Source organism: Gymnogyps californianus, chromosome 4, assembly GCF_018139145.2.
Source record: "Gymnogyps californianus isolate 813 chromosome 4, ASM1813914v2, whole genome shotgun sequence".
Lineage (NCBI taxonomy): Eukaryota > Metazoa > Chordata > Aves > Accipitriformes > Cathartidae > Gymnogyps > Gymnogyps californianus.
The window spans coordinates 28,888,382-28,915,945 of record NC_059474.1 but is presented as its reverse complement, the minus strand read 5'-3'; positions in this window follow the sequence as shown (position 1 = coordinate 28,915,945).

The following is a 27,564-nucleotide window of genomic DNA, read 5'->3' as shown; positions in this document are numbered from 1 at the left end:
AATTAAAGTACTCAACACCTGAATTATTTTTATTAGGAAAGGAATAGGAAAATGTATCATTACTGTAGATGCTAAGAGGTTAATACTTGTAGTAGGGCAGCTCTGCACATCTTTCTGGAAAGAGAGGGAAAATTTGTCCCTAGAGATGGAAAACTCCCTAATAAATCCACTCTTTAAATTTGCCATTGATTATGCAAAGTAAATGAAGTTAAATCAGTAAGAATTTTCCTGCTATTCAGATGAAATAAAGCTCATAACAAAATAAGTGCTTGACACATTGCTGGCTGAAAAATGTCCAAGAGATTTAGACCCATCTTCCTGCATGTAGTCGGATTTAATATCTTGTTCCTAAGTATCTTTCTCAAGTTCATTATTTCATAAAAATACTCTTTTCAACAAAAAAAATTAAAATGGTATTTGAGCTTAAAATTATAAGGAGTACTTGTTCTTCATAAAGACGTAATGTTAGAAGAACCATTTTTCTTACAGAATTTAACAATTTTTCCAGGAATATGAGAATCTCTTTACAAATAAATGCTAAGAGATGCTTAATTAATGATGTACGCTTGAGTTTTATAATATAAACCCTATTAAAATACATATGCTTTTTTCTAGTTTGAAATTCATCAATGTATCTAAGTGGACATCTATTTTAAACTAAGGCAACTTGTGCTTTAATACTTTCAGAAACCTTATTAGTTGACTATGTCAAAATATCGAAAGAATTGGCAGAATAAGTGGAGGTAATGATCCCTGTAAACGACCTTGAATTGTGAAGCCATAAATAGACCATAAATGCCATTTTCAAAATATGACATGAAGTTTTATTCTCATTATACAGCATGCATGTAACTCCCAGAAGGGGTTCAAGCAGAGATGATACATTCCCAGCCTATACCAGCCTTACCATGAGAACAGGGTGGGAAATGAATTATAGTTTCTTCAGCTATAATGTCTTAATTAGATATATGTGACGAACTGATTTATATGCGGAAAACTTAGAATGCTGACTTGTTCCACTTATCACTTTGTCCTGGTTTGGGCCGGGACAGAGTTAACTCTCTTCTTAGCAGCTGGTACAGTGCTGTGTTTTGGATTTAGTGTGAGAATACTGTTGATAACATGCTGATGTTTTAGTTGTTGCTAAGTAGCGCTTATCCTAAGTCAAGGACTTTTCAGTTTCCCATGCTCTGCCAGCAAGCAGGTGTGCAAGAAGCTGGGAGGGAGCACAGCCGGGGCAGCTGACCCAAACTAGCCAAAGGGATATTCCATACCATTGAACGTCATGCTCAGGATATGAACTGGGGGGAGTTGGCCGGGAGGGGCGGATCGCTGCTCGGGCATTGGTCAGCGGGTGGTGAGCAATTGCATTGTGCATCACTTGTCTTTTCTTGGGTTTTACTTATCTTTTTTTTGTTATACTCCTTTTCATTACGATTATTATTATATCATCATTATCAGTTAGTATTATATTTTATTTTACTTTAGTTATTAAACTGTTCTTATCTCAACCCATGAGTTTTACTTTTTTTTCCTGATCCTCCTCCCCATCCCACTGGGAGGGGGGAGGGGTGAGTGGCTGTGTGGTGCTTAGTTGCTGGCTGGGGTTAAACCACAGCACACTTGAACTGCCAACATTTCATATTCTCACATTTAATGTTTTCACATAAACTAGTAACATTTTCAGTAATCCCTACTGAATCTCTTTAATTGCTATATACAAGAAAAATAAAATTGTTACTTCAGAAAGAACTGATAAAGCACTGCTGTTCGGTTTGGGTTTGAATCTTTCCATCTAGGAACAATGAAATTTGTTTAATGACCATGTAATTGGACTTTGTTCTGGTAACAAACAGTACTTGGCAGGAAAATGCTGCCATTATCCTAGCAATGTGTGGTACACAAAGGCTGTCCCTTCTTGGCTGCTTTTTGAAGCCCTCAGAAGAGCCATAAGTAGTAACTTTTCCTTTTGGTTTTGCTGCTAGGTCTATACAACCTCTGGCCAGTGGATATTTCCATGCCCTTTTCTTGGCTTGTCCTAAAATATAAGGTGAAATAGAGGCACTGAATTAGTTGCAACGACTGCACAAAACTCGAGGGACCTGAACAGAAGGCTACAAGGAAGGCTGCATGTGAGTATGACATGAACAAGAATAGGAAGAAGGGGAATTTCAGCTGTTTTCTTTCTGGACAGCAAATGTGGGAAGGCAGCCTGCTCATGAGATAATTCAAGTGAAGTCTATAGCAGTAATTTCACGGAAACCAACAAAAAATGTTGGATTTTGGTGTCTTGGTTCCTCAAAAATTACTGAAAGTTGTGGGAAACAAGGTATTGCAATTTTATGTGCTTGATTTTTTTGTACAGGAATGGGCACACATGCCTCAGCAATTTATTTCTTATATCCTGTCTTGAGTTCAGCACTACTGGAATAACTAAGTTTCCTTCAAATATATTAGCACAATTAATGATTTCCTGCTCTAGGTAGATACAAATAAAGACTCGTTGACAATTATAAGTAAGAATTGCCTCAAATCTTAATATAATTCTAATTTAAAACGTGGATTTCAGCACCCAGTAACTTGTTCCCTTACCAACATTGACTGATCTCTCCCTTACAGCCTGTGTGTGTCTGTGTATAGATATACGATATAAACCTTCAGTAACAAAGCAATGAAGAAATCAAAATGTGGATAGACGGCTTGAATCATATTCCACTCTGAACATAGCTGCAGCAATCTGCTCTTACGCAGCAGGCTTTGATTATAACTCTAATTCCATCTTCACATAATCTCCCTCCTATATTAATGTGTCAATTCAAGTACTCCTTACTCTTGTCCTACATTTGATTAAAAAAGAAAAGAAAAAACCCCCCACAACATCTGGGCTACATAATTTTAGAATAGGCTCCATTAGTAATGGTGACCTTGGTTGACCTTATTTTTTTGTTTTAGAAATGTGCATGCCATATAGTTGAGTGAGCTAAAGACCTATTTTCTAAGAGAACATAGAAATGAGAACTTAGTGAAAGGAGAGTGAGCCTAATCTGAAATCAGTGTGTAACATCCAGTCACAGAAGAGGGCAGGGAGAACAGGAGGCATGTGTAATCCAGCAGTTGTCCCTAGTGACATGCAATATTCAAAAACTTCTCTGCAAGTAATATGGATAGATCATGTTCGCTTATCCATGTTTCCCCGCACCTTGCCATATATTGCCTGTAGGAAACAAGTAGCTCAGCGTAATGATGAGGCTGTATAGGGGAGAATTCAGATGGGAGTTGGCTGATGCAGTTGCCAAGCTATTCTCCATGATATTTGAAAAGTCATGGCAGTCAGGTGAAGTCCCTGGTGACTGGAAAAAGGGAAACATTGCACCCATTTTTAAAAAGGGTAGAAAGGAGGACCCTGGGAACTACCGACCTGTCAGCCTCACCTCTGTGCCTGGGAAGATCACGGAACAGATCCTCCTAGAAGCTATGCTAAGGCACATAGAGAACAGGGAGGTGATTTGAGACAGCTAGCATGGCTTCACTAAGGGCAACTCCTGCCTGACCAACCTAGTGGCCTTCTATATGATGGAGTGACTACGTCAGTGGACAAGGGAAGAGCTACGAATGTCATCTATCTGGACTTCTGTAAGGCCTTTGACACAGTCCCCTGCAATATCCTTCTCTCTAAATTGGAGAGATAGGGATTTGATGGGTGGACTGTTTGGTGGATGAGGAATTGGTTGGATGGTCGTATCCAAAGGGTAGTGGTCAACGGCTCAACGTCCTGATAGAGATCAGTGACAAGGGGTGTCCTTCAGGGGTCTGTATTGGGACCAGTGCTGTTTAATATCTTCATCAATGACATAGACAGTGGGATCAAATGCACCCTCAGCAAGTTTGCAGACAACACCAAGCTGAGTGGTGCGGTTGACACTCCTGAGGGATGGGATGCCATCCAGAGGGACCATCCAGTGGGCCCATGTGAACCTCATGAGGTTCAACAAGGCCAAGTGCAAGGTCCTGCACGTGGGTCGGGGCAACCCCCAGTATCAATACAGGCTGGGAGATGAAGGGATTGAGAGCAGCCCTGAGGAGAAGGACTTGGGGGTACTGGTGGACGAAAAGCTGGACATGAGCCAGCAATGTGTGCTTGCAGCCCAAAAGGCCAACCGTATCATGGGCTGCATCAAAAGAAGCATGGCCGGGAGGTCAAGGGAGGTGATTCTGCCCCTCTACTCCACTCTGGTGAGACCCCACCTGGAGTACTGCGTTCAGCTCTGGAGTCCTCAGCACAGGAAAGACATGGACCTGTTGGAGTGGGTCCAGAGGAGGGCCACGAAAATGATCAGAGGGATGGAACACCTCTCCTATGAGGAAAGGCTGAGAGAGTTGCAGTTGTTCAGCCTGGAGAAGAGAAGGCTCTGGGGAGACCTTATTGTGGACTTTCAGTACTTAAAGGGGGCTTATAAGAAAGATGGGGACATGCTTCTTAGTAGGGCCTGTAGTGATAGGACAAGGGGTAATGGTTTTAAACTAAAAGAGGGTAGATTTAGACTAGATATAAGGAAGAAATTTTTTACAATGAGTGTAGTGAAACACTGGAACAGGTTGCCCAGAGAGGTGGTAGATGTCCTATCCCTGGAAACATTCAAGGTCAGGTTGGATGGGGCTTTGAGCAACCTGATCTAGTTGAAGATGTCCCTAGTTGAAGATGTCCCTGCTTATTGCAGGGGGGGTTGGACTAGATAACCTGTAAAAGTCTCTTCCAACCCAAACTATTCTATGATTCTATATGTAAAGTGTGAGCCAAACCTGCACAACTATGCTGCTCCAACATGGGAAAAGTTGCACTGGGACATACAGTCTGCTCTGCCTTTTTATAATTCCTGAATTAGACCCCTGAAATCCTGAGCTTCCCATTCCAGGATGTTAATGATCATAAAAGGTATTTTGTAGTCAAATGCAAATGATTGCTTTCCTGGTCCTCAGAAAATAAATACTATCCTCAGATGTGAAAGTGGGAGGCACATTTTCAGAAGCTGTGGGAAAAGATTTTCTGTGAGGATGATTATAGAGGAATGGTTGAGGTTTTTGTTTTTGTTTTCCTCCTCTAAAGAGTTTAATCAGACTTACAGGGCTTAGAACTAAGAGTCAAACACAAAATCCAAAACAAAGGCCAATTCCCAACTTTCCTAAATGTGCAGCTTCTGTTATTCATTGCTATGGTTTGTGGGCTCTTCTAGGCAGCAGGCCACCAAAACATGCTTCTTTACTGACGTGTGGGAGACCTTCATGCACTGAAAAAGTTCTGCCTTTTTCCTTTTTGAGTAACTTTAACCTTAGCAAGAAATTAGTTCATTAATAAATGAAGAGGAGTGAATTAACTATGAGTTGAAAATGGCAAGGGTTGAGATTCCCTGCAAAATTTCTTTCTCATATGTGCACACACAAATTAGAAAGAAGGTAATGATGTCATACAGAAATGATTTCAGGGGAGGACAAGGGAGTAAGTGAGGAAACACCTGAAGTAGCAGAGCCTGGGGGAGTTGCTGCTCTGGAGAATTTATGGCATGCAGTTCTTGGGGGAACACTTAACCAAATATATGTATCATGAGCTATTTTTGAGGAGCCCTCAGGAGCAACTTAAGATGTGGACTGAGCATGAACTGCTCACTTTGATCTCTGCCTCAGTACCTGTGTCTCTTGCATCCTGCTGTAGGAGCGTGCACACCAGACATTGCCTGCACGTGGCACTGGGATCCCAGAGTAAGGGAGTGGAAGTGGCTCTGCAGCCAGGAGAAGGTGCAGCAGCCCCTGTCACTCGGTTAAAAATGGGAGAAAACACATCTAGCTGTACTGATTCATGAGTTGGGAGTAGAGAGGAAAGGGCGGGGGGGAAGATATTCACAGAGCTTTCTTACATTTAACTTCAGCTTCTAGAAGCATAATAGAATAGTAGGGAAAAATGTCTCTCTAAACATATAAAACCACTTTGAGCAGGAAGCATCACGTTTCTTATAAAAGTTGTTTTTTATCATCAGGCATGTTTTTAATTGTTCTTTTATATTGAAAGTACGATAGAAAATCAGTGGCTGTACAGACTGCAGCAGATGAAATGTCTTTGGATTTCATTTCAGAGTTTTATCTCATCCTACGAAATCAGCTGACAAAAATTAATTCACATTTACTTGAACAAAAGTAGTACCACTTGTTCCAAAAAAAGGGCTGAAAAACTACCAGATGTATTAAAAGTAACAGTACGTCAAACAATGTAGGAGATGTTTAATGAGCTGTCTTAGGGACTAATAATTTAGCAGGTAAAGTAACATATTTCTTACAGAAAAGGTAAAGCATATTAATGAGTTTCAAACAGGCAAAGTAAAAGGTAGAGAAAACATTGATTTAGAGCCAAAACACTGGATATAGGGGCAAAAAAATACGAGCGCACCAATGTGGAAAGATGTCTGTTAAAATGGGTGAAATAATTCTGTAGTTACTGCAGACATGGTAAAATATAACTTATTCCTCTCAATAGTGTCTTTAAAAAGGAATAAAGTGTACGGGGGAATATTTCATGAAAGAAAACCCGTCCAGAAACAGGCTTCTCTATATGCAATTTTGGCCTTAGGGACTGTATTATTTATTATGTTAATTCCACAGGATTTAGAGAGCTTTTTCCTAGAAGTGGAACGCTTTGGAAAAATATCTTTAGGGGAAACTGTGAAGTTTTCCTCCTCCGAACCGTTTCACCTAAAGATTTCATCATGGAATCTGTCCTTATGCGGTTACAGATGAATCAGAGTTTACTGGAGAGCGAATTACCAGATATATAATTGGCTTACAGGTGAAGAAGAGCAACGGAAATAGAAGGAGTGACATATGGAAAAAGATAAAATGTCGTTAAAAAATGCATAGCTTGGCTTGGCTTCAGAAATGACTTCAGCTGTGATGGGCTTTGACGATAGTTTGCAGCTATTGAAAAAGTGTGAAATAAAAAGGAGGAAAAGAAATTGTGTGATACTTAGAGTATTTTTGTTTACACCAAGATTGAATTCAGCCATATGTTTTTTGTAGAGGTGGCTGTACATTCCTTTCAGCCTATATCCACTAGATTTTTAATCAGACAGCTTGCGCTCTGTGAATAGAGAGGATATACAGACCTAATATTTCACTAGCTCTTTGCCATCTGTACTTCTGTTCGGGTCACATCTTTATAGGACAGGGAAGATAGCTATCTTCATTTCACAGATAGGAAAGCTTCCAGTGTGATTACAGGAGCATGTATGTATCCCAGTGCAGGCTCGCGCATCACCTGCAGAGCCCAGTGGAAAGCCATGCCAAGACTCTCTGAACCATGGTCTACTGCAAGGAGCAGACTTGCCTAAAGCGGCTTATAAAAGTTTACTCCAGAAGTGTGTGGCAGGGCAGGGAATTGAACCTGCTTGGCTTCTCACATCCCATGCCAATGATATTGTGTCATCCTTCCTTCCTTCTCCTCTTTAGTTAGATGTGTGGTTGTATTTGGGGCTTGGCATGATGGGAAATACTGCCGTGGTGTGAAAGGAATCCTATCCTATGAACAGAAATATCACTCAATTTGGCATTTTTACAAATAGAAATGGGTAAGCAGTTAGTCAGAGGTGGTAAGTAATCCTGTTCCTATGATGATACCTCATTTTCTCCAGCAGGAACACAGACTTTTCAGCACCTGGAAATCAGTCCATTTCATTGTGAAAGCTGCATTGCAACAATGTGAGACTGTAGTCAAAATTGAATTAGTTTCAAATAAAGTCTGCAGTGTGGCCAAGACCTTCCTGCAGCTTTACATTTAGGGTTCCTCTCTTGCTGCTTTTTCCACTCAATAACTCTAGTAATTTTGTTGGTATGTGCAACTAGCTGTTGTTTTCTTTTCAGTGGTGCCAGGTGGTCATCTTTCCTTTGTGGTAGTTTTATTCCAAGCAGTTGGCTTCCTGATAGCTGGATGTCTTTTCCATTAGCTGGCTGTTGCTTCTTAATGATTGAGCTGCTGCTTCTTGTTTACCATTTTCTTTTCACAGCTCTCAGCTTGTTGCTTCAGTTGACATGTCAGTAGACTCCCTGGCAACATCGAGTATCTCCTTGTGTTACCTCTCTTCCTCCTGCCGCTTCTGCTTTTTGCTATGCCTGGCATTCTGGTTCTTGTTCATTGAGACCATTGTTTGGAATAAAAATCAGTATTTCCTTGCTGATTTTATTTCTGAGTTTTTACTGATCTATTAATTTATTTCCCATTGTATTGTTGGCCTCAAGCTCTAGAATTTTACTCAAGGCAGTTGGGCTATTTTGAATTCTGGTATTGCATATTTATTGTACGTACTAAGGCAACAGATAATTCTGGGTAGGCCACAGTGGTTAACTTCTGCATGTTTTACTTGTGCAAATGCTTTGGACATTTTTAGAGTTTCTGTTCCTAACCAGCTCTCTGAATCGTATTGGCTATTAGTGTTAACAAAGACTTAAATTTGAGACTGGACTTTATCACCTATTTCAGAAACGCAATATAGGTAACATAATTAAGCTTCTTGTTAAGGAACCAAGATCTGTTTTTAATTGGAAGATATAGGTTAATTAGCGTGGAATGTGGATCAGAGACACTGAACAGCAAGACTTTTGTTTTTCAAACTCTGATCTTCAGAAGTCAATGTGTGCTTTTCTATTGACTATGCCAATGAATGGATGGAAGGAGTGTTTTTCAAAATCAGACTTTAAAGTAGCCTGCTAGCAGTGCTGAATCATTTAGAAAAAAATTGAACCCGGAGTATTTACCTTGGTCTAGAGCATTATATTATAATTATTTCTGTTCAAAGAGGCACATAATGAACATTCTTAGGCCGCTAAACAGTTTTTGCCTTTACATGCTTTGACCATGTTTGTGAGATGAAACAATTTACAAACAGTAGCACAAGAGAAAATGCTCTGGGATATAGTGATTTTTTTTTTTAAATTTATTTGAATTTCATTAATATTGTATGTGTACTTCATTTTATTGCCACTATTTATAGTAATGATATGCCAGCAATGGCTTATGCTAAATTATTACAAAAGCCAGTTTTACAAGGTGATCTGCAGTAGCATGCTGACGTGGAAGACAGTACACTCTCCACTGCCCATTGCTTTCCTGATCACCGTCACCTGACTAAAAGGTTAAAGAGCATGAATCATGTGACATGCAACATCCACAACCAGTGCAGCTGGTGGGACCTGGGTGACAAAGCCATCTTTGAATGGCTGAGCCTCAGTTTTGAATTAGCCACTAAGCCAGAAGGAGTCTTGTGACTTATGCTAGAAGCCAGAGTGTTTTTTATCTTGAGTCAGTGGATACCAGCCCATGACTTGGGCTTTGGATGGTTGTGTCCCTCCTATCTTTTTGTGTCCCTTCTCATGCTTCAGACTGCTTGGCTCTTCCCATCCTATGAAAAGTAAAATCTCAGCTATTCTTTTGTGCTGTTCCAGAGCTTTACCAGGACGCAGGAGCTGTCAGAGCTGTCTGCAGTCATTTGTGTGGGAGGTGTGTGAGGGGACTTATGCATTAACTGTGCTGGAATAATTACTGTATTTGACTTGACTAATAATCAAGTGGTATTTGTTGCCAAAAAAAAATTCTGGACAGGGGATAGAGGAGTATTTTACTCATTAAACTCTGTACTCAATAATTCCACAAAGATGAAAATATAAAATGCTTTGATGAAAAGAAGCAATTACTTCTAAAAGGTGTAGGAAGCACTATTTATGAAATAGGCACCGTTTGTTATGATTTTTCATTCAAAGTTTAAACTCAGAATACCCAAGTCTTTGGGGAATAAAATGTTAAGTAATTCTGCGGTCTTAATTTTTTTTAGATGCTGCAGTTTCCCTGTGTTGCCATGGTAACATACTGTCTGTATAATTGCTGGGCTGCCTTATAGGGATGCAAATATGTAAAGAAGTTGTCATATGGCATGACCCAGGCTTATATTTGAGTGGATATTTATTGCCCACAGAGCAGCAATAACACCAAAGATATCTGTCACCTGCAGGATAAGGAATTACACGTCACTGAAGTGCTGCAAAAACAAATGGCAGCAAATGTGAAGTGCTGGGCCTAGGTGTTATGCTGGAGGACTAGAAGCCCTCCCCCAAGCCTGCTCCTGCTGAGCTTATTTTTACTTATGCTTTACATGAGTGGAGGATCAGAGCTAACACCAGGCCTAAGCACATTATTTAGGAATTGCATTTCTCTTGGAGGTACAAGAAGTCTGAAGGAAAGAGATTTGCAAAGAGAGTCATAGCTCTGACGCTTACCAGCAAAATCTGGCCCCTTCTGCAAGAGGAATTAGTGCTGGGATCCAAAGAAACCCTCTCAAAAAAAAGCAAAACAAGGGGGGGAAAAGGAGGGGGAAAGTGGGGGGGGGGAGAAGAAGAGAGACATTAAAGTTTTCCTTAGTTTCTGTTAGACAAAGGCAGCTCTTACATCTTGCACACTTCTTCAGGATATTTTTGATGTGAACCACAAATCCCAGAGGTTCCTGGGAACACCCACTTGCAGGAATCCTTCTCTCGGCCGTGCTTTCTCCAGTCAGTCCTCACTGTATTTTGATGTGTTGCTCCATAAGGAAGAAGGCACCTGGGGTAATTTCTTAGTGATGAGCCCTGGGCATTTCTGATGAGCAGCCTGAGAGTGGTCATCACCACATTCAGTTCAAGCTGAAAATGAGATAAGTTTCTTGAAACACAAATTTTAAAACATAAAAGTCAAAAAAGAAAAAAAAAACCCAAAACAAACAAAACCAATAACCTCAAAAATGCAGTTCTGCATCAGTCTTGGCACTGTAAGGATTTCCTAGTTGCTCCAAATTACCCAGTGTGAGGACACAGCAACTAGCTCAGCTGTTGTGTATACCACTTGCTCTGAGGTCGTCTTCTCTCATAGGTCCTCTTTGTTCCTTTCTTAAGGATGGATTCTGCTAAAGATCCCTCTTTCACTGCCTCAGCATCTCAGCTAGGATGAGTGCTGGGGATTACCCCATTCTTCCCCATAAGACTGTTTTCTATTCATCTGTTTGTTTTTGTTGTTTTTTTTTTTTTTTTTGTTTAGCAAGTCTTTCTATAAAACCGTTTTTGGTCTTTGTTAAAACTATAGTGTCCCTAGAGGGAGTTTCTCTCTTTGCTCCCAGTAGGCTTTCCTTCTTGGTTTTCTTAAATATGGCTGTGAAGTTACTTCCTCCCTTGTGAGGCTACCTGGACACTTGTAGTAAGCAGGATGGTTTCTCATCCCTTGCTACCAGGGATTAGGTTTCTTTTCTCCTTCCCTCCAAATTCACCTCTAATTAATTAGAATTGAAGCAACCTCACACAGATATTTCCACTGTGTTCTTTAACTAGTCTTTCTGGCTTCTGGCTCTTTCTGCAAATTATTTTAAGGCTATAACAGAATTTTATCTTCCTAGATTAGGAGGAGAATTCATTGCTCATGCACAACAGAGGGCTTATGACTTCCAGCTTACCATTAGCTTCTCTCTCAGAGACCATATGTGACAAAATAGTAAAAATAAAAAATCTGACATTCAGTGTCTTGTTTTTCCAAAGTTACTCTCTCCTGCTTTCTCTCTGTCTGGGAAAGGTCTTGTCATTGCAATATGTAGCATTGTAAATTTTGAGTTAGTATGGACAAATCATGACTGTTTTCTCCGTATGAGAAGCATTGTAAAATAAAATAATAAAAGCGCAAACTAGGGGAGCTGCTACCCATAAACCTACAGAATAGGTTCAAATTGCATATAGCCCATAGCCTCACAGGAACCATAATAATCTTCTCTTTCTCTTCCCTTTTTTTTTTTTTTTTTTTTTTTTAAAGAGGTGAAAAGTGTGGTAGGTGAGTGGCCATATTTCAAATCATTATTTGATTTCAAGAATCACTTTTTGCCTTCGCAGTATGGTTGGTCTTTGTTCTGCCCTTCTTGCAGGAATGGATTATCAGCTGGAACGGCAGAATATAAAAGGCAATGTCTGAGCATATCTGATAGAGAATATTACCCAAGAAAAACTGTTATCCATCACTCCTGTGCAGGAACAGTGAAAGCATCACTGTAAACATCCTGAACGTGCAAGCTGAAGTCCATAGACTTATGCCACTGACACTCCTGGTAGGATAATTTAATTTTTAATATTCAGGACACTCAACTGTATCAAAATCAGATTCTTCCTTTTTACTTGTCCTAGAACTCTCATAAAAACATTACTAATTGTCACTAAATAAAAACGACTATGTCCATATTAATTCTCTACTAAGCTTGCTTTAAAATTCTAGTTATTTTAGATGTAAGAATTAGAAGAAAAAAATTGGTTTTGAAGGTTCTGTATGTGCCACCATTCAATCAGGAAAATCACTGCAATTCAGAATGGTTCTCATTATAACATTTTACACATCCCATTAAAAAGAACATGTAGGTTGTTTGAAGGAGGAATGATTTTGTTGTCTTTATAATGGCATGTTGGTCTATTACTCCTACCCAATGCTAGTAATAAAAATAATAGTCTATAACTGGGATGTCCAATAAAATGCTTTTAAATGAGAGCACATAAAATTATTGTGTGAAGGCAATAACCTCGGTAAGGCAGATGAAGACTTGCTTATATGAGTCTGTTGGGGAAAAAAAGGAGAGTGATTTGAATATATGTGATACAGGAATTTTAAATTACAAGCTAAGTTCCTTTTCTCCCCTTTCTGATTATATTCTGTTTTGTCCTTTTTCACATTCTCTCTATTTTGTTTTCCATCCTCTGTTGCTCAAATGAACCACTGATACTTAAAAGCCCAAGGGAAAATATGAGACACTTTCAACTCATGCCAACTCTTGTCTCATCCTCGAAACATAAGCAAACAAATACTCTTCTCTCCTACTATTTCTGAAAATAAAATAATTTTTTACTTATTTTTTTACTTTATGAAATCACCCTAAATTTCCATTGGTCATAGCATTGAAAATCATGAAGGAAAACTATGGATTTCCAGCCTGATAATTACACCAGGGTTTTTTTAGATATTTTTCAATGGGACTTCAGTGTATGAGATCCACTCTTAGGCAACAGAACGCCCAGACACACACACAAAATAAGGGTGTGTGCTTATCTCCCATGTCACTCTGGTTCTGCCACTTTGATGATGTGAACACAGAATAAAAATCCAGAACCTCAGGAGTTCTTGCCCTGCTGTTCCTATCAAAGTGCTATTTCGTCTTGGGCATATTACAATGACAGCTTGTTTCCACACTTGTAACCCCTTCTGTAAACCGAGCAGGAGACTATTTCTTACTAAGTCGTCTCCCTGGGGTGTCCTAAGGATTAATTGCTGTAAGTGCAGTTTCTGGAACACATAAAGTTCCCTATAAGTATCCATTATTAAATGTTATATCCCCTCAAGTACTTATTCACATTAGTTTTTCTTACTTAAGTAGCCCCAGTGATATCTGTTTCTATTAATTATTTTTACTATTTGGCACTCTTCTTAAACACAAGCTAAATGGCTTTGGCTGTGGGAAAGCAAATTCACCAGACAGCTGCTTTCTTCTGTATTTAAAGTATACATAGCACTGTCTTTTTCCATTACTTTATTCACTTATGTTTATCTTTGTCAATGAATTTTTTACTCCAGTGGTTTTCTGACTTTTATTTTCCTTATTAGGAGAAGTAGTTAAGAATATTGGAAGTAAAAAAATGCACAACTCAATAGCAGAGAAATAAACTAGAAGAGAATCAAGAAGCATCATACATCCTTGCAACTTGCAGAGGTCTCACGATTTCCATAGCAGTCCGAAGAATGAGAAAGGAGGAGGTGGCAATGAAGATTTCAGAAAGCTATGACTTGAGCTGGCATGCAAAAATAGGTATGTTTTTAAAACCAATTCCATTAACTTCTAATTAGTTTGGCATCCAGTTTAAAAATTGCTCAGAAGGCTATTCTTAAAACTCATATTCCTTATCTGCCATTTTTCTGCTCCTTCCATTCACTGAAGCTGCCTCCTCTCTCCATGTGTAGTCTGACATATGCAGACATAAAAGTTCTCTGTCCTGGAGTCCTGTAGGCAGAGGGCTCCATTTCCTGTGTTTTCCTGATTTCCTATTAGCATCCCTAGTGTATTTACAAAGGTGTCTAAACATAATTAATAAAGTTGACAAAAACAAGTCAATCCATCCTCTTCTCTCCACCACCTTTCCACTAAACAAATGTAGTGACTCCCTCCATTAAGTAAACAGAATTTAAACTACTCATTCAGTTTAATCTGCAAGAACAAATAGGTAGAGAGACCTAATGTGATGACCCAAGTTAATTCTTCACCAACAGGGAAGCTGCTTCATTCTTTCTGCTGATGTGGTTGCATTCCTATCTTAGCGGTTTTCTTTGTTTCATTTTTCTTAACAATTTATTTTGTAGCATTAGCAGTGTCAGGGTAACTCCAAATTTAGGAGTCTTGTCCCTCTCCTTATTTAAAATAAATAAATACATAAATAAGTGTCATCATGAAGCTGGTTAATTACTTAGGACATTAATGTCTAGGCCAAGATAACCCTGGTTCCTGCTGAGTTTGAAACTTTCCAACCAAAATGCACTCTATCTTCTTTGTCTTAAAAAGTGCTTAGCAGTATTAAAAACTAATTAAGGCTGAATTCATCATTATGCCTAAGCATGTTCCTTAGCTGGGGGACACAAGCAGTTCTACTGACTCCATGTTCTTATTCGTAGGCTTAAATTTGAGAGCCTTGCTGAATCAGAACAAATTAGAAAGATGGTGAATGGGAAAAAAAGTTCATTTGCTCTAAATGAAAGAATATACAACATACATTTTGATTTCAGAAACTATATGCAGTCCTCTCCCATTCTGCTGAAAAAACCCAACATATTACACTTGCCAAGTACCAAAGTGTTATTAAAAACTTATTACTTTCAAATTTAAAATCTACCTTTGATTTATGCTAGTTCAAAGCCTTGGAGCTGTAATAAATTGTTGAATGCCCTTATCTGGCTTCTGATATGTCCTTGGCAAGGACACATATAGCAGGGAAATTAAAATCTTGGACTTTTTGTAGGAGAACTCTTATCCTGGGATTCTGTAAATAAGAATCTTGCCTAGGAATTTCAACTAGCCTATACTCATGTATCAACCCATTCACGTGCCAGATCTGACAAAATGTTGAACATATGAAGCTGCCTAGAAACTAACTGAAATTATGGGTGTTTGGTACACCAGGGATGACAACTCACATTTTTTTGTACAAGCAGTGATACATAACTATGTAGCCAATGCCCAAGGTTCAGTATTATAAAGCAGAAGGAGAACCTCCTCACCCTAAAAAAATCACACAAAATAATCAGATGATTTCAGCAGTTTTACCCACACTACATCTGCTGCATAACACTGTTTTTTACCTCATTCCCTCCCTTTTTTCCATTCAAGAGTATCCTGTATTGTAGCAAGGGCAGTCATCATCTGGCTCCCAGCAGTAAAGAATGCAAAGCAGATGGAAGCCAGCAAGTTACCAAGGCCAACAAGCATTGGCCCAGGTGAAAATAGGCACGGTGTCTCATTTACTACATGCTAAGATGGCTGTGCCAAGAAAGTACTAATTACAGATGGGCAAGATGGAAAAATCTGTGTCCTTTGTGCCTTTTGGAAATCTTATGCTTTGCCTTGATCTGACTATTCTCCCCCCAGACCCACAGCCTTAATGACTCACACAAGACCCTGAAATTAATCTTTCAAATTAATCTGTAATTCTTCCATGAAAGCTTTAAAATTGCCCTATATGTACAGTTTTACTGCTCTCAGATCACCTTGTCTGAGTGTGCATGTGGTTCTGTTGTGGCAGGCTAGAGGCTGATCAAAAGAACATGCAATTCACAGTTCTTCAACAAAATTCTAAGCTACAGGTTTAGTGGCAACTCTGGGATCTCTGGCTAAATTAGGTTTTGCAGTAGGAACCTCTATGGATTCCAAACATGTTCATATATATTCACAGAAGTGAAAGATGTTGGATAAAGATTTTAGCATAATGAATTAGAATTTCTACATTATTTTTGAGTTTACAGTTTAAGCCTGTGCCCTTATGCAAATTTATTAAAGATTATTCCATTGATTTTGAAGGGCACTGTAATAGGGTGATCTGTTCTCTGTACATCTAATAGTATCTGCGACCAGCCAAACTTGTTCAAGACCTGCCATTTCCAAGAAAACAAATTCTGGGAAGGATCATCAGTCTAGGCTGGGATGGTGGAAGAAAGAGAATACAGGTTTCTTAATTGTGTGATTATCTGGCTATGAAAAGGCCTGTTTTTTCAACAGAAGGTAGTTTAAGATCAGGAGAAAACTTGTGATGACTTTCCCTTTAAAGTACTTCATGCATATGGCACCGCAAAGTTGGGGTCATAGATGATGAATTATCCTAATTCTGCGTAATGTACCTTTTTTTTTTTTTTTTTAAGTTTTATAAGTTTTGGTATTAGAAACTTCTTTTCCTCTCAGTCTTTATGACTCACTCATCACAGTGGTTCACTAACTGATGACAATGATCGTATGCCACCCTTCAGGCAACGAGCCACTCTGGAAATGTGGATTTTCTGGCTTCTTCTCAAGAGAAAAATATTTTTTAAAGGCCAAATAGAGAAGATGGGGTAACGGCTCTTAACAGTATATTTCTTATGATATCAGTAGGAGAGAAATTATGATTGTGAAGCTTAGGGTTGGCATCCCAAATAACTTTGTCCTTACAAAGTATTAACTCAGTTTCTGAACATCTCCCTCTGGGGCAGTAATGGCTTGCATTAGGAGTCTTAGATACTTCCATCAACAGCCTGATAGCCTTAACAAGCCCACTGAACTCAATTGTTGGCATTAACAAGGAAGTGCAGACAGATTACACGATTGCCCATTAGGCTAAAAATTCCTAAAAGCAAGGAAAAACCCCAGGTGGCTGATGCTTTTGAATAATTAATAAAGAAAGACTGTGGACCATCGTGGTCAGGCTATGGTCCAACTATTCACTAAATCTACAAAAAGTGGACGTCCTGGTACCCTTGGGGCACACAATCCCTTCTGGAAAATGGACGCTTTTTCTCTTGGGTGCGCTGGAAGGCATTCTATCCTGTGGCTTTTCTTGTGGCAATAGATAAAATAAGCCCTTACTATTATTTTTTTTCCCCTGGCTGTTGTGTAAGAATGGGTTTGCTGCCTGTATCTTGATATACAGCTTTCCTCAGTCTTGGACTCCATTCACAAATGCATTCCCTGGGCCTGATAAAGTAAACATAGGATAAACAAAGCCAGAAATGCACACATTCAGATTATGAATGAATCCTGTTTCTGCAAGCTATGGAGTCCTTTCCTCAAGCTGCCAGAAGTACGTGAGTCAGTGGAAATGTAGGATCTTCCTAGGTGAGATTCTGTCCTGATACCAGGCCCTTATTTATCATTCTCAAGAGAAAGTTCACTGTGGCTAGCAATCAGTTACTGAGAAACAAATTCTCCAGATAAAAAGTAAAAAATACAACTTGGTAGGTATGTTCCTTTTTACACAACAGTTTATGAACACATAATTAAAAACTTATTTGACTCTGGGCTTGATTTATGGCAGAGCAACTCGGGGATATATAATCAAGCTCCGGTCTTGCCTATTTAATTGATCGATGGGAAAGTAACTTGCTGTAATTTAATAAAACTGAAAGCATCAAACATTTTCAGAGTGTTGTTATTTATCTTGGAAGATTGATCATAAAATATGTGAGATGACCCTCAGTACTTGCTGGATCCAAAGATCCAAACTGCCTTTTATGCTTGGCTTTTTTTTTTCCCCATAGCACATCTAAAAGCCTTGTCTTTCTCTCTTTTTCATCATGGAGGCTTAACACTTTCAGGCCTGAAGTCTTATACATCGTGAGAACTCAGACTGCTTTATTGTTTTTTTTTCCCCAAGATTCCCATTACTTTCTCCCTTTCCCAAGAAAAAATATGGCTGCTAATGTCATGCCCCTGCTCTGTCTCTGTGAATCTACTGCTATTACTCTTTCTTGGAATCCCCATATATCCGCTGATCTCCTGTCCTGGTTTCAGCTGGGATAGAGTTCATTTTCTTCCTGGTAGCTAGTACCGTGCTGTGTTTTGGATTTAGTATGAGAATAATGTTGATAACACTCTGATGTTTTAGTTGTTGTTAAGTAGTGCTTATCCTAAGTCAAGGATTTTTCAGTTTCCCATGCTCTGCCAGCGAGCAAGTGCACAAGAAGCTGGGAGGGAGTACAGCCAGGACAACTGACCTGAACTAGCCAAAGGGATATTCCATAGCATGGAACGTCATGCTCAGTATATAAACAGGGGGGGACTTGGCTGGGAGGGGTGGATCGTGGCTCTGGCATCGTTCAGCGGGTGGTGAGCAATTGCATTGTGCATCACTTGTCTTTCTTGGGTTTTATTTCTCTCCCTTTTTGTTATCTCCCTTTTCATTACTATTATTATTACTATTGTTGCCGTTGTTGTTGTTTTATTTTATTTCAATTATTAAACTGTTCTTATCTCAATCCACGAGTTTTCCCTTTTTTCCAATTCTCCTCCCCATCCCACCAGGCGGGGGGAGGAGTGAGTAAGCCGCTATGTGGTCCTTAGTTTCCGGCTGGGGTTAAACCATGACATCTTCATATCACCATCCATAGCAATTTTTTAATGGAAAAAGTAGCAAGGAGAAAAATCATTACTGTTCTTCATTTCTTAAGATATTTGTAAACGTTAACTTAAATCCTTTGTGCAAGCATTTTATTATTTGTGTATGTAAGTAAGGCTATGACTAATGGAGAAGTCATTCAGTCAAATAAGCCTCAGAGCAGAAACTGTATATCCTCTGGTGACACAAAACTCATTGTATTTAAGTGAACATAGCACAATACCATTAGGGCTTTATTGCTAAATGTTGCTGTATATTGTTCAGTTATAGAGAAGGAATATAAAGTATCTAGAGAGAATTAGCTGAAGGACATACTCTACTTATTCTTGCTCTTAGAGAAAGGTACAGAGAAATACGTTTGCCACTGTCATTGCCTTTTGAAAGGGATTTGGTGCTGAGGTATTATTTTTACTTTGCAAATTTCCTCCTTAGAACAAATTTCATTGTAAAAAAACCATGGTGGTAGAGGACAGCCCTTATGCTGGCAGCTTTCTCAAATCAGAATGGCTGAGTGTGCCTTATATGTCTTGGCAGTGACGATACCCTGCAATATATGCTACTGCTTAATGGAAAATTAGCAGCAGCAGCATCTGTGGTGGGAGGTGGTAGAAGTGGGAAGGCATGACTAGGGAAATGCAACAACTCAATTTCCAGATGAAATTAAAAAGCCTTTTTAGGGAAAGATCCAAACAAGGGTGACAATAAAATCTCCACCATGACAGTAGCAAGGATTAGCATTGCCTAGCAGCTATTTGTTTTGCTATTATAGAGATATAGGAATTATAGCTGTGTGGCAAGCCATGCACAGAGAGCAATTAGTGCTAAAGGATAAAAATAACATAAATCCAAGAAAGGTAGCTGGAATCCAATCTTACTTTAGAAACTGTTCTTCTTCTAACTAGCTAAATTGAATCAGCTATTAATAATGCAGTGACCTTCTGAGAGATTCAGCCCATAGATGTGATTTACTCTTGATGTGCCCAGAAAGCAGTGTTCTAAAAGGATAAGCAAAAGTTTCAGACTACAGGGTTTTTTGCTGCTTATGTACTTACGGATCCTTCACTGGAAGGGGGACAGCAGGTATATGCTGGGATCTTACTTTGATATGAGGTTCAAGGTAAGCCTGGATATACATCAGATCCTGAGAAGTAGAAAGTGCTCCAGTTTCAAATTGACCCACGTGCCTGAGTCTATTTATTAATCGTATTTTCAGGTCTTAAGGAATTAATATTGCTCCCCCTTACAGGAAAAAAAAAAAGTATCTGTTCCTGCTTGTATCATGATGTATGTAATAGTAGACATTGTCAGGTCCAACAAAACTCTGTTGAATAAAAATCTTCTTGGCTGGGAGTGTGGCTGGAAGTACAGCTGAGCCTGTCAAATAGCTGCTGGCTGATACAAAGGCCAGTCCTGCCCCTCTTTCTGCCTCCCAGTTAAGCACTTTGCTTTTTGGGTTCCAGCACAGGCTCATCACGATGGGGTCCCATTCAATGGTGAATTTGTTCAGTGAGCTGAGCCAACAGAAGTTAGGGTACAGTTGTGCTAGTGTAGTGTTTGGGACTGGTTCACGGCAAGTGAGACGAATGATAAGGAAATAGCATAAGGAAAATGGTGGGAGCACTTGGCTGCAGCTAGGGGTTAGTTTTCCTTAGCTGCAGTATGAAACTGCATCTTAATTGCATATAAACATATATGCATACACATAGGTCCAAATCTACTTACAGACTTTAAGGAAACAGCTGTATCAGTAGAACTGGACGTTAGATGGACATAGCTTCTCTGCCTTTATATTTACTGACATCTGCTGTCATTTCCCATTTGCTGTTTTCTTCCTCTTCTCCCCTGTGACTGGTACATTTCCCAGTGATATGACCCAAAAATTAGATCAATGTCCTAAGTCAACTGATCTCTGAACAGTCTGGGCAAAAAGAGGTAGTCCTGTGCCATCCACAGCAGAGGCAGCTGTTGCAGAAAGGCAGGCATTTGAAGACTGTGACTTCAGCCATGGTCCTGTGCAGTGGGTGTACTACAGCAGTCCTGTCATGCCTCTATCTTGCTAAAAAAGAGGCCCAGAGACTGAGATCAAATATTGGTCTCCTGACTGTCTGCGTTACTTAACAGCTAGCTTGCTAGCTGGCCCTGTGAGATCATCCCATCTCACTTTTTAAGGCTATGTCAAAGTGTCCTTAGTCATGTGGACACATGCCTGTCTGGCTTTTATTTAGCAATACAGACACAGCTTGTGTGATTTAGAGAAAAATCTCCAGGGAAAATTGCTCTATATATCCCACAGCGGTAATTTAGTCCCAGCCCTTTTAAGCAATAATCACCTTTCGTACTCCCTCTGATGAGTCAAGTACTCAGTTCGGTGTGCAGAACTAAGGTGAAGACTCCCTTCCCCATGTCTTGTGACTGATGTGAGTAAGTCCTGCCCCTGCAGGCATGAGGTCTCACTTGTCCATCCATGAAGAGGCTGGGTTCTTGGGTGAGGACCCAAGTCACAGCCAAGCCCAATTATATATGCAGAGAAAGAGAAAGTTGCTCAGCAATTAGTTAATACTCCTGATCTTGGCATTCAAATTACACTTACTATCAGGTCTGTGAATCTGGCTGAAGTTTGGGATCAGATCATGGAGTGTGTTTCCATGCTTATTTTTCTTCAGTCAAATCAGCTACTGAAAGAAAAGGGAATTTTATCTGAGTCATTGCTGAATAAACCCTCAGGTCATGTTCTGGCACCTCTGCATGCTAGGTACCTCTGTGTTTGTCCAGCAATTCTACTGCAGTTAGATTAGTAACGAGGACATGACCTCAGGAAAACTAAAACATCTGGGTCCTCATGAATCTTTGGAAGTGCAGTTCTCTGAGATAAAGGCAGCACTAAATAGTGGAAGTGCTAAAAAGTTTGAAACAGTATTAAAGTTAGTATATTGTCTCTTGTTCCTTTTGTAAACCCCCTGGATAGGATTGCATGAAGAAGCTGACTTTGGTTTAATTGAGACATAGCAGAAGGCAGTGTTCCTCTGATGTTACTTTAATTACAGCAGAAGGAAAAATAGCAATAGCAGAAAGTACTTGAGTAGTAATTTCAGCAGGTGTGTCGGCAGTAATAAGAAATCTCATTCTTGCTTATCATTGTCAACAGGGGGGACATTGTTCCTTCAGCCCTTTGCAGTGAATCACCAGACTATCACAAATCAGTCCCTAAGTGCTATTTCAATAGCATGAGTTTGGGAGACCAGCAATTTTCTGATGTACTCTCTATCCGTTCATTTAAAAATGGCTCTTTCCAATAGATAAGATGGGAAATTAACTTCCTACATCCTCCTGGTGCCACCATAGACACATTATTTGTGGGGAGCAGTATCTGCCTGACGTACACAGTGCAGTGATGTTCAACCACTGCCTGTCACCATGAAGACTATAATGTTAGCCGTACTAATTCCTGTGCAATAGTGAACAGGAAACAAGAAACTTGAGATGAATCTAGAGGTCAGAAATGTTTATTAATTGTCCACGTTAAAAGGATGTTCATTTAGAATGGATAGTAATTGGAGCTGATTGATAGATATATGACAGGACAGTATTTCTTTAAAAGTCATTTATTTATCCATTTTCTTTAAGATGCCAAAGCACATATCCCTGACGAGAGGAAGCTCAGACTGGTCACCAGAGCTGAGCATTAAATAATGAGGGCATGTTCCAGGTTGGTACAGGCTTTAACAGCAACTAAGCACAACAAAGATACAGGCTCAAAATATTTTAGGTGCCTTTTTGGATTCTTTTAAGAGCTGAAATTAAAATTCCAAAGGATTGAAGTAATCTTCTTTTTCAAGCTCTAAAAAAATGATAAATATTCTTGCATGAGGAAAAGAAAAGCTTTGCTATCTTTAAGAGTATCCTCGTGAAACATACAGGGTGGAAACTACTTCAGCCATACACTTACACTTCTGCATAGCATTCCCTATGTCAGAGCTGTCTAAAATATATTTGAAGAAACAATGTTATCAGTTAGAGAGCCTTTATTTTTTTTAAGTTTTTTAACAACTGCAGTGTCTAGTAGGATCTCTAAGCACTGGGATCCACTGAAATGAAATGTTTTATCAGAAGTTTCTTTCTTTTTGAGATAAAGCAGTTTCAAGGCAAAAAAAATGATAGCTAATGTCAATAATTCAACATTCCTATGTTCCCATCTCTTTTCTGGTGTTGAAGCTAAAACCATATTTTACAGAAAAGGTAGTGCTATTTGAGTAGGACAAGAACAGTGAACAAGCTATTGATGTATTTCATAGAGTAGCTGATACTGCTGAAAAAGACAAACACCTGAACTCCTGCTCATTCAAAGGAATTCCCCTTCCTCCCCTGTGGTGGTACCCAAACATTTAATTGACTCAGGTGTAGCTATTTTGAGGTGTCAATAAAAAATGTTAAAATGAGATTATTGGAAATGTTCTTTTAAATCTCTTGAATAACAGTGGGCAAAATAACCCAGGCTATGCTTTTATAACATAGCATAGTATTAAAATTGGGTTACATGTAACTCAAATTTCTCTAACCTGTATAACTAGTGTGATCTCTGCACAAAAAGCAGTGATTTATTTGTTCAGTGGTGCCTGTGGGTTGGAAGTAAATATCACATACCAGGGCTGAAATGTGCAGTCCGTATCACAAGAGTTCACTGGCAAAGATATCCATGAGATGGAATAGCTGTCATTTCTCTTGAAATCAAAGAAAGATTCCTGTTGGGCCACAATGACTGAATTTATTAAATGACTTTTTAGTCTACTTAAATAAATTAATACTAAAGTGACCTTTAAATATTGAGGAAGGCCCTAAATGGACACAATTTACTAATGTAGCTGGTTTCAAATAAAATCTGACATATTTGTGTCCCTGGCTTGATGAAATTTAAGAGTTGTTTAAACTCTAGCTGTCTGTTTAAGCCTTTATTTGGATTGGAATACTTATTAAAAAGTTCTTATTTCTTTTTCCCTGCCTTAAAAATTCTGTATCACAAATGCATCATAAAAAACTTAGAGGTTAATAGCAGAACTATATATATAAAGTCAGAGCAAGAAGAACACAGTAATTACTTAGTTTGTCTCTTCCCACACTTATTTTAAAGACTGATTATTTAACGCACTAGTTCAACCTTGTTAGGCATACTAAAACTTTACATAAAATCATACACACAGCATCTTCATGTATTAAAATAACAAGGGATAAAATCTGTTTGAAATGGCTGGGGAAACATTTGCTTTATATTCTAAAATGAGTTTTTATGAAACTCCTACATGGGAATGAGAAGTTGGGTTAACAGCTCTTTTAAGTACTCTAGTGAACTAGTTTTAAAAACTAGTGCTTACTTTGCAATCACCTCTGCATAGCACAGCTTGCATTTTCATGCAACACTTTCCTGTGTCATGTTGCATAAGCCATTGGATTTTAAACTTTTTCTCCAAAAAATGTTTTGTGTGACTTGGGTATTAGACACCTTTGGCAATAGGAAGAGAATAGTATTTCCCTGCAGCACAAGAAATTAAAACATAAATGCCTTTATTTTATAGTGTATATTAATTTGAGGTAATGCATTGATTAAAAGGATTTGCATCAATGGGGAATGGAGTCTGTCATCTATAGGCAGAAGCTTGGAGGTTAAGTTCAAGTAAGTATTTACAGATTTTGTTGTTTCTACTTTGCTAGCTACTTACACACTTTCTGCTCTGCCAAAAATGGAATAGATGCTGAACTTTTATGTACAATTGGAGAAACAGTCCTTGAAAATCCACAAAAAACACCCACCACTCTTCATCCAAATTAAACAATTCTGAAGCATACGGGGAAAAAGAAACAGTAACTTATTCTCATAATTTTTTTTTAAGCAATTTCTTCAGGAATTACAGAGAATAAAAACTTTTTTTTTTTTTCCTCCAGAACACATAGCTTCTGGAAATAACCTGTACAAAGTTTCTGCAGGCTGACTGACTTCTGAACCTGTCTTGATCACAATTCTCAGGAAACTTCTCATGATCTCCATCCCTGTTTGGTCATTCCTTTTGTTTCTACATAACAGCATGAGGTCCTGTAGTTGAGGTGGGGTTTGTTCTGTTGTTGTATGGTGATAGACAAGCTTCCCTAGTGTCACACGGAAACAGGACAGTGACTGGGGTGCAATCATGGGAGAGGTGGATCAGAATGTCTTTGGCAGTTAAATATCTGCCTAGAGTGTAAGAACCAAGTGCCTTGGTATTTTCTAAAAATAGATCCCAGCTTGATTTTTAAAGTAGTTGTAAGCTCAGGAGATGTGTGTAACTACCAGGTGGCTGTTCTGGACCTTGTTTGAGCGCTCTCTCTGCATGCCCTGTGTATTGAGGTATCTCACATGGGGTCTAGGTTCTGCTTAAGTCCTAGTTTGGATAGAGCCTCAAGTGCCTGTCTCGGCACAGTGCGCCTAGGACCTGGTGACTGTGCACACACCAACAACAGGAATAATGAGGGACAGGCTGGACCATGATGGGTCCGTTTTCCTGCCAGGTGCCATATCTGAGGTGACAACTGCACATGCAGAGGGAGAGTTTGCTCTCCAGAATACTACTCCTCTGGCCCTAAAGAATGTGCATAGAGTTAAACTGATTTCTTGAATTTGTTTACATGTTTTCCCTTTCCAGATAGGAATAAAGAGACTCTGGCTGAAGGAAGAATTTCTAATAGGTATATCCCTTTAAAATTAATCACCATTGGCAAAGCTCTGATGATGAAATACACAAATCCATTCAATATATGTAAGCCAATTCTCACCAATTTAACGCTGTTTAAATGGAAATGATATCCTTCTGCCTCTAGGCAGACCTGTAAGAACAAATAGTACAATTAGAGCTACAGGACACATTCGCTGGTTGGTTGCAATCAAGATAAGGCTTGGACACTATGGTGGTTTTTAATCTGTAAGGTCTATGGATTCCTCCCCTAAGGGTCTGAGAAATGGAACCATGAAGAGTATTATGTTAGTACGCTTAAATTCACTATATATCTCCACTGGGAGGTTTTGAGAGGTTTGCAAATTGAAAAAGGTTGAAACCAAACTGCATTAGGTCGTTATATAAAAGGAGGGACAGAAGGATGATAAAAATATGTATTACAAAGCTTTATTTGGAAAACTGAGCCCTTTATTGGAAGCATAAAAGTGTACAAGTTGTTAGAAAGGTGATCATTGTGCTTTCACAGGTATCAGAAAAACTAGTGGTCCAGTCTGCACTTGTTAAATGAAACAGAGAATGTCTAGAGAGGGCCAAAGGCTTGCCTGGTGGGTAAGGGAGGTAGAGGAGGGGAGAGGAAGGCTGGCCACTGGCTGACTACTGGTGTCAGCCTACCTACAAGCAACCTGAATACTGCTGGATTTAATTGTATTGTAATTGCTATATAATTAATTCACTTAAGCCTTGGAAAAGTGCCTTTGTCATTTTAAATCTAAATAAATCCCTTCATCCATTAGGGGAAAATGCCATATTTTGGGGTGTGTGTGCATTTTTTGAAAGCTTGGGCACTTAACTGAATCTCCAGGTGGACAGCTTTCATGCCGCAGTTTAGTATCAAAAGCAAAACTCTACCTGGCAGCAGCACTGCCCTGGAGGTGACTTTTCTGCATAACTAAGGCAGCTTCTGCTGGGCAGAGCATGACTCAGACTTCGGCAGTCCCTCTCCTGGCCGAGTGTGTGAACAACTATTCCTTGAGCTCAGGAGACACTTCCTTTATTTTATCCTGATATACTTAATTGCTTTTTGCTGCAGAAAGGCGTATATTCTAGCTTCAAGCTTTATGAATGCCTTACTACATTTAACATCATATTTTCTTCGTTAAAATAAGGGTATTGTGTTTTATAAAATCAGAGAATAACATTTTGCACAAACTTTTCTGTATTTTTGGTACTTAACTCTGGATAAGGAACTGGAAGTGAGTTGATAGTGGTTGCAAGCTACTCCGTTAACTGCAGCCCATATAAATAACAGCCCAAAGTCATTGCTAACTGTTTTGTTCTCTGTATTTAGTCTTACCTATTTATCTTATTTTCACTAATCAAGGTTGAAAAGAAGGCTGTAGACTTCTTTGGGGAATACGTCCCCCTGTAAGAAAGCAAGAGAGGGGGGATTCCTGACCATTGAGAATGGCTTTGTCAGATGATCACACTGTAGGAAATCTGCAAATGTTAAATCCAGCTTTAATACAGCAAAACAACAGTATCCAGCCCTGCTAGTAAAGAAGCTTTTTCAATGGAGTAAATACTTCTGTCCCTCTTCCACCCTTGTAAAATTGACTTGTCTCTACTAAAAAGCATTTGTGTTCTACATTTTCTTGTTTCAATGACATACAATTCTACGTCCAGGTATCTCTGAGCCTCTGGTTTCTACTTTTAGCCTTAGATATGAAAGTTCCTAATTGAATTTGTGAGATAATTTTCTTTCCTTATTATGGTCTTCCATTAACCTTTCTCATTTCTCTGAGATTTATTATCTATTCTTTGCTTGCCAGTGGCTGGAATATATTTGCCATTTCCTCTTGAAAGGTCTGGGTATAGTAAGAACGATATGGATTCTGATCACATTAATTCTTAAATGACTTTGCTAACCTTTTTCATTCATTTTTTACTTTCTTGATCCCTTTTGGGATGGAAATGAACAATACATATCTGCTTAATCAAAATCAGGCCTAATCAATCAGTTTTGTAGAGCGTGTATATATATATATATAAAAATCATGTCTCACTCTCTCTGATGGAGAAAGAATAAATTTGAGGGAGTAGCATTTAAAACAAATTACAGTGATGTTGTAGGACCAGTAATTCTTACTATACAGTA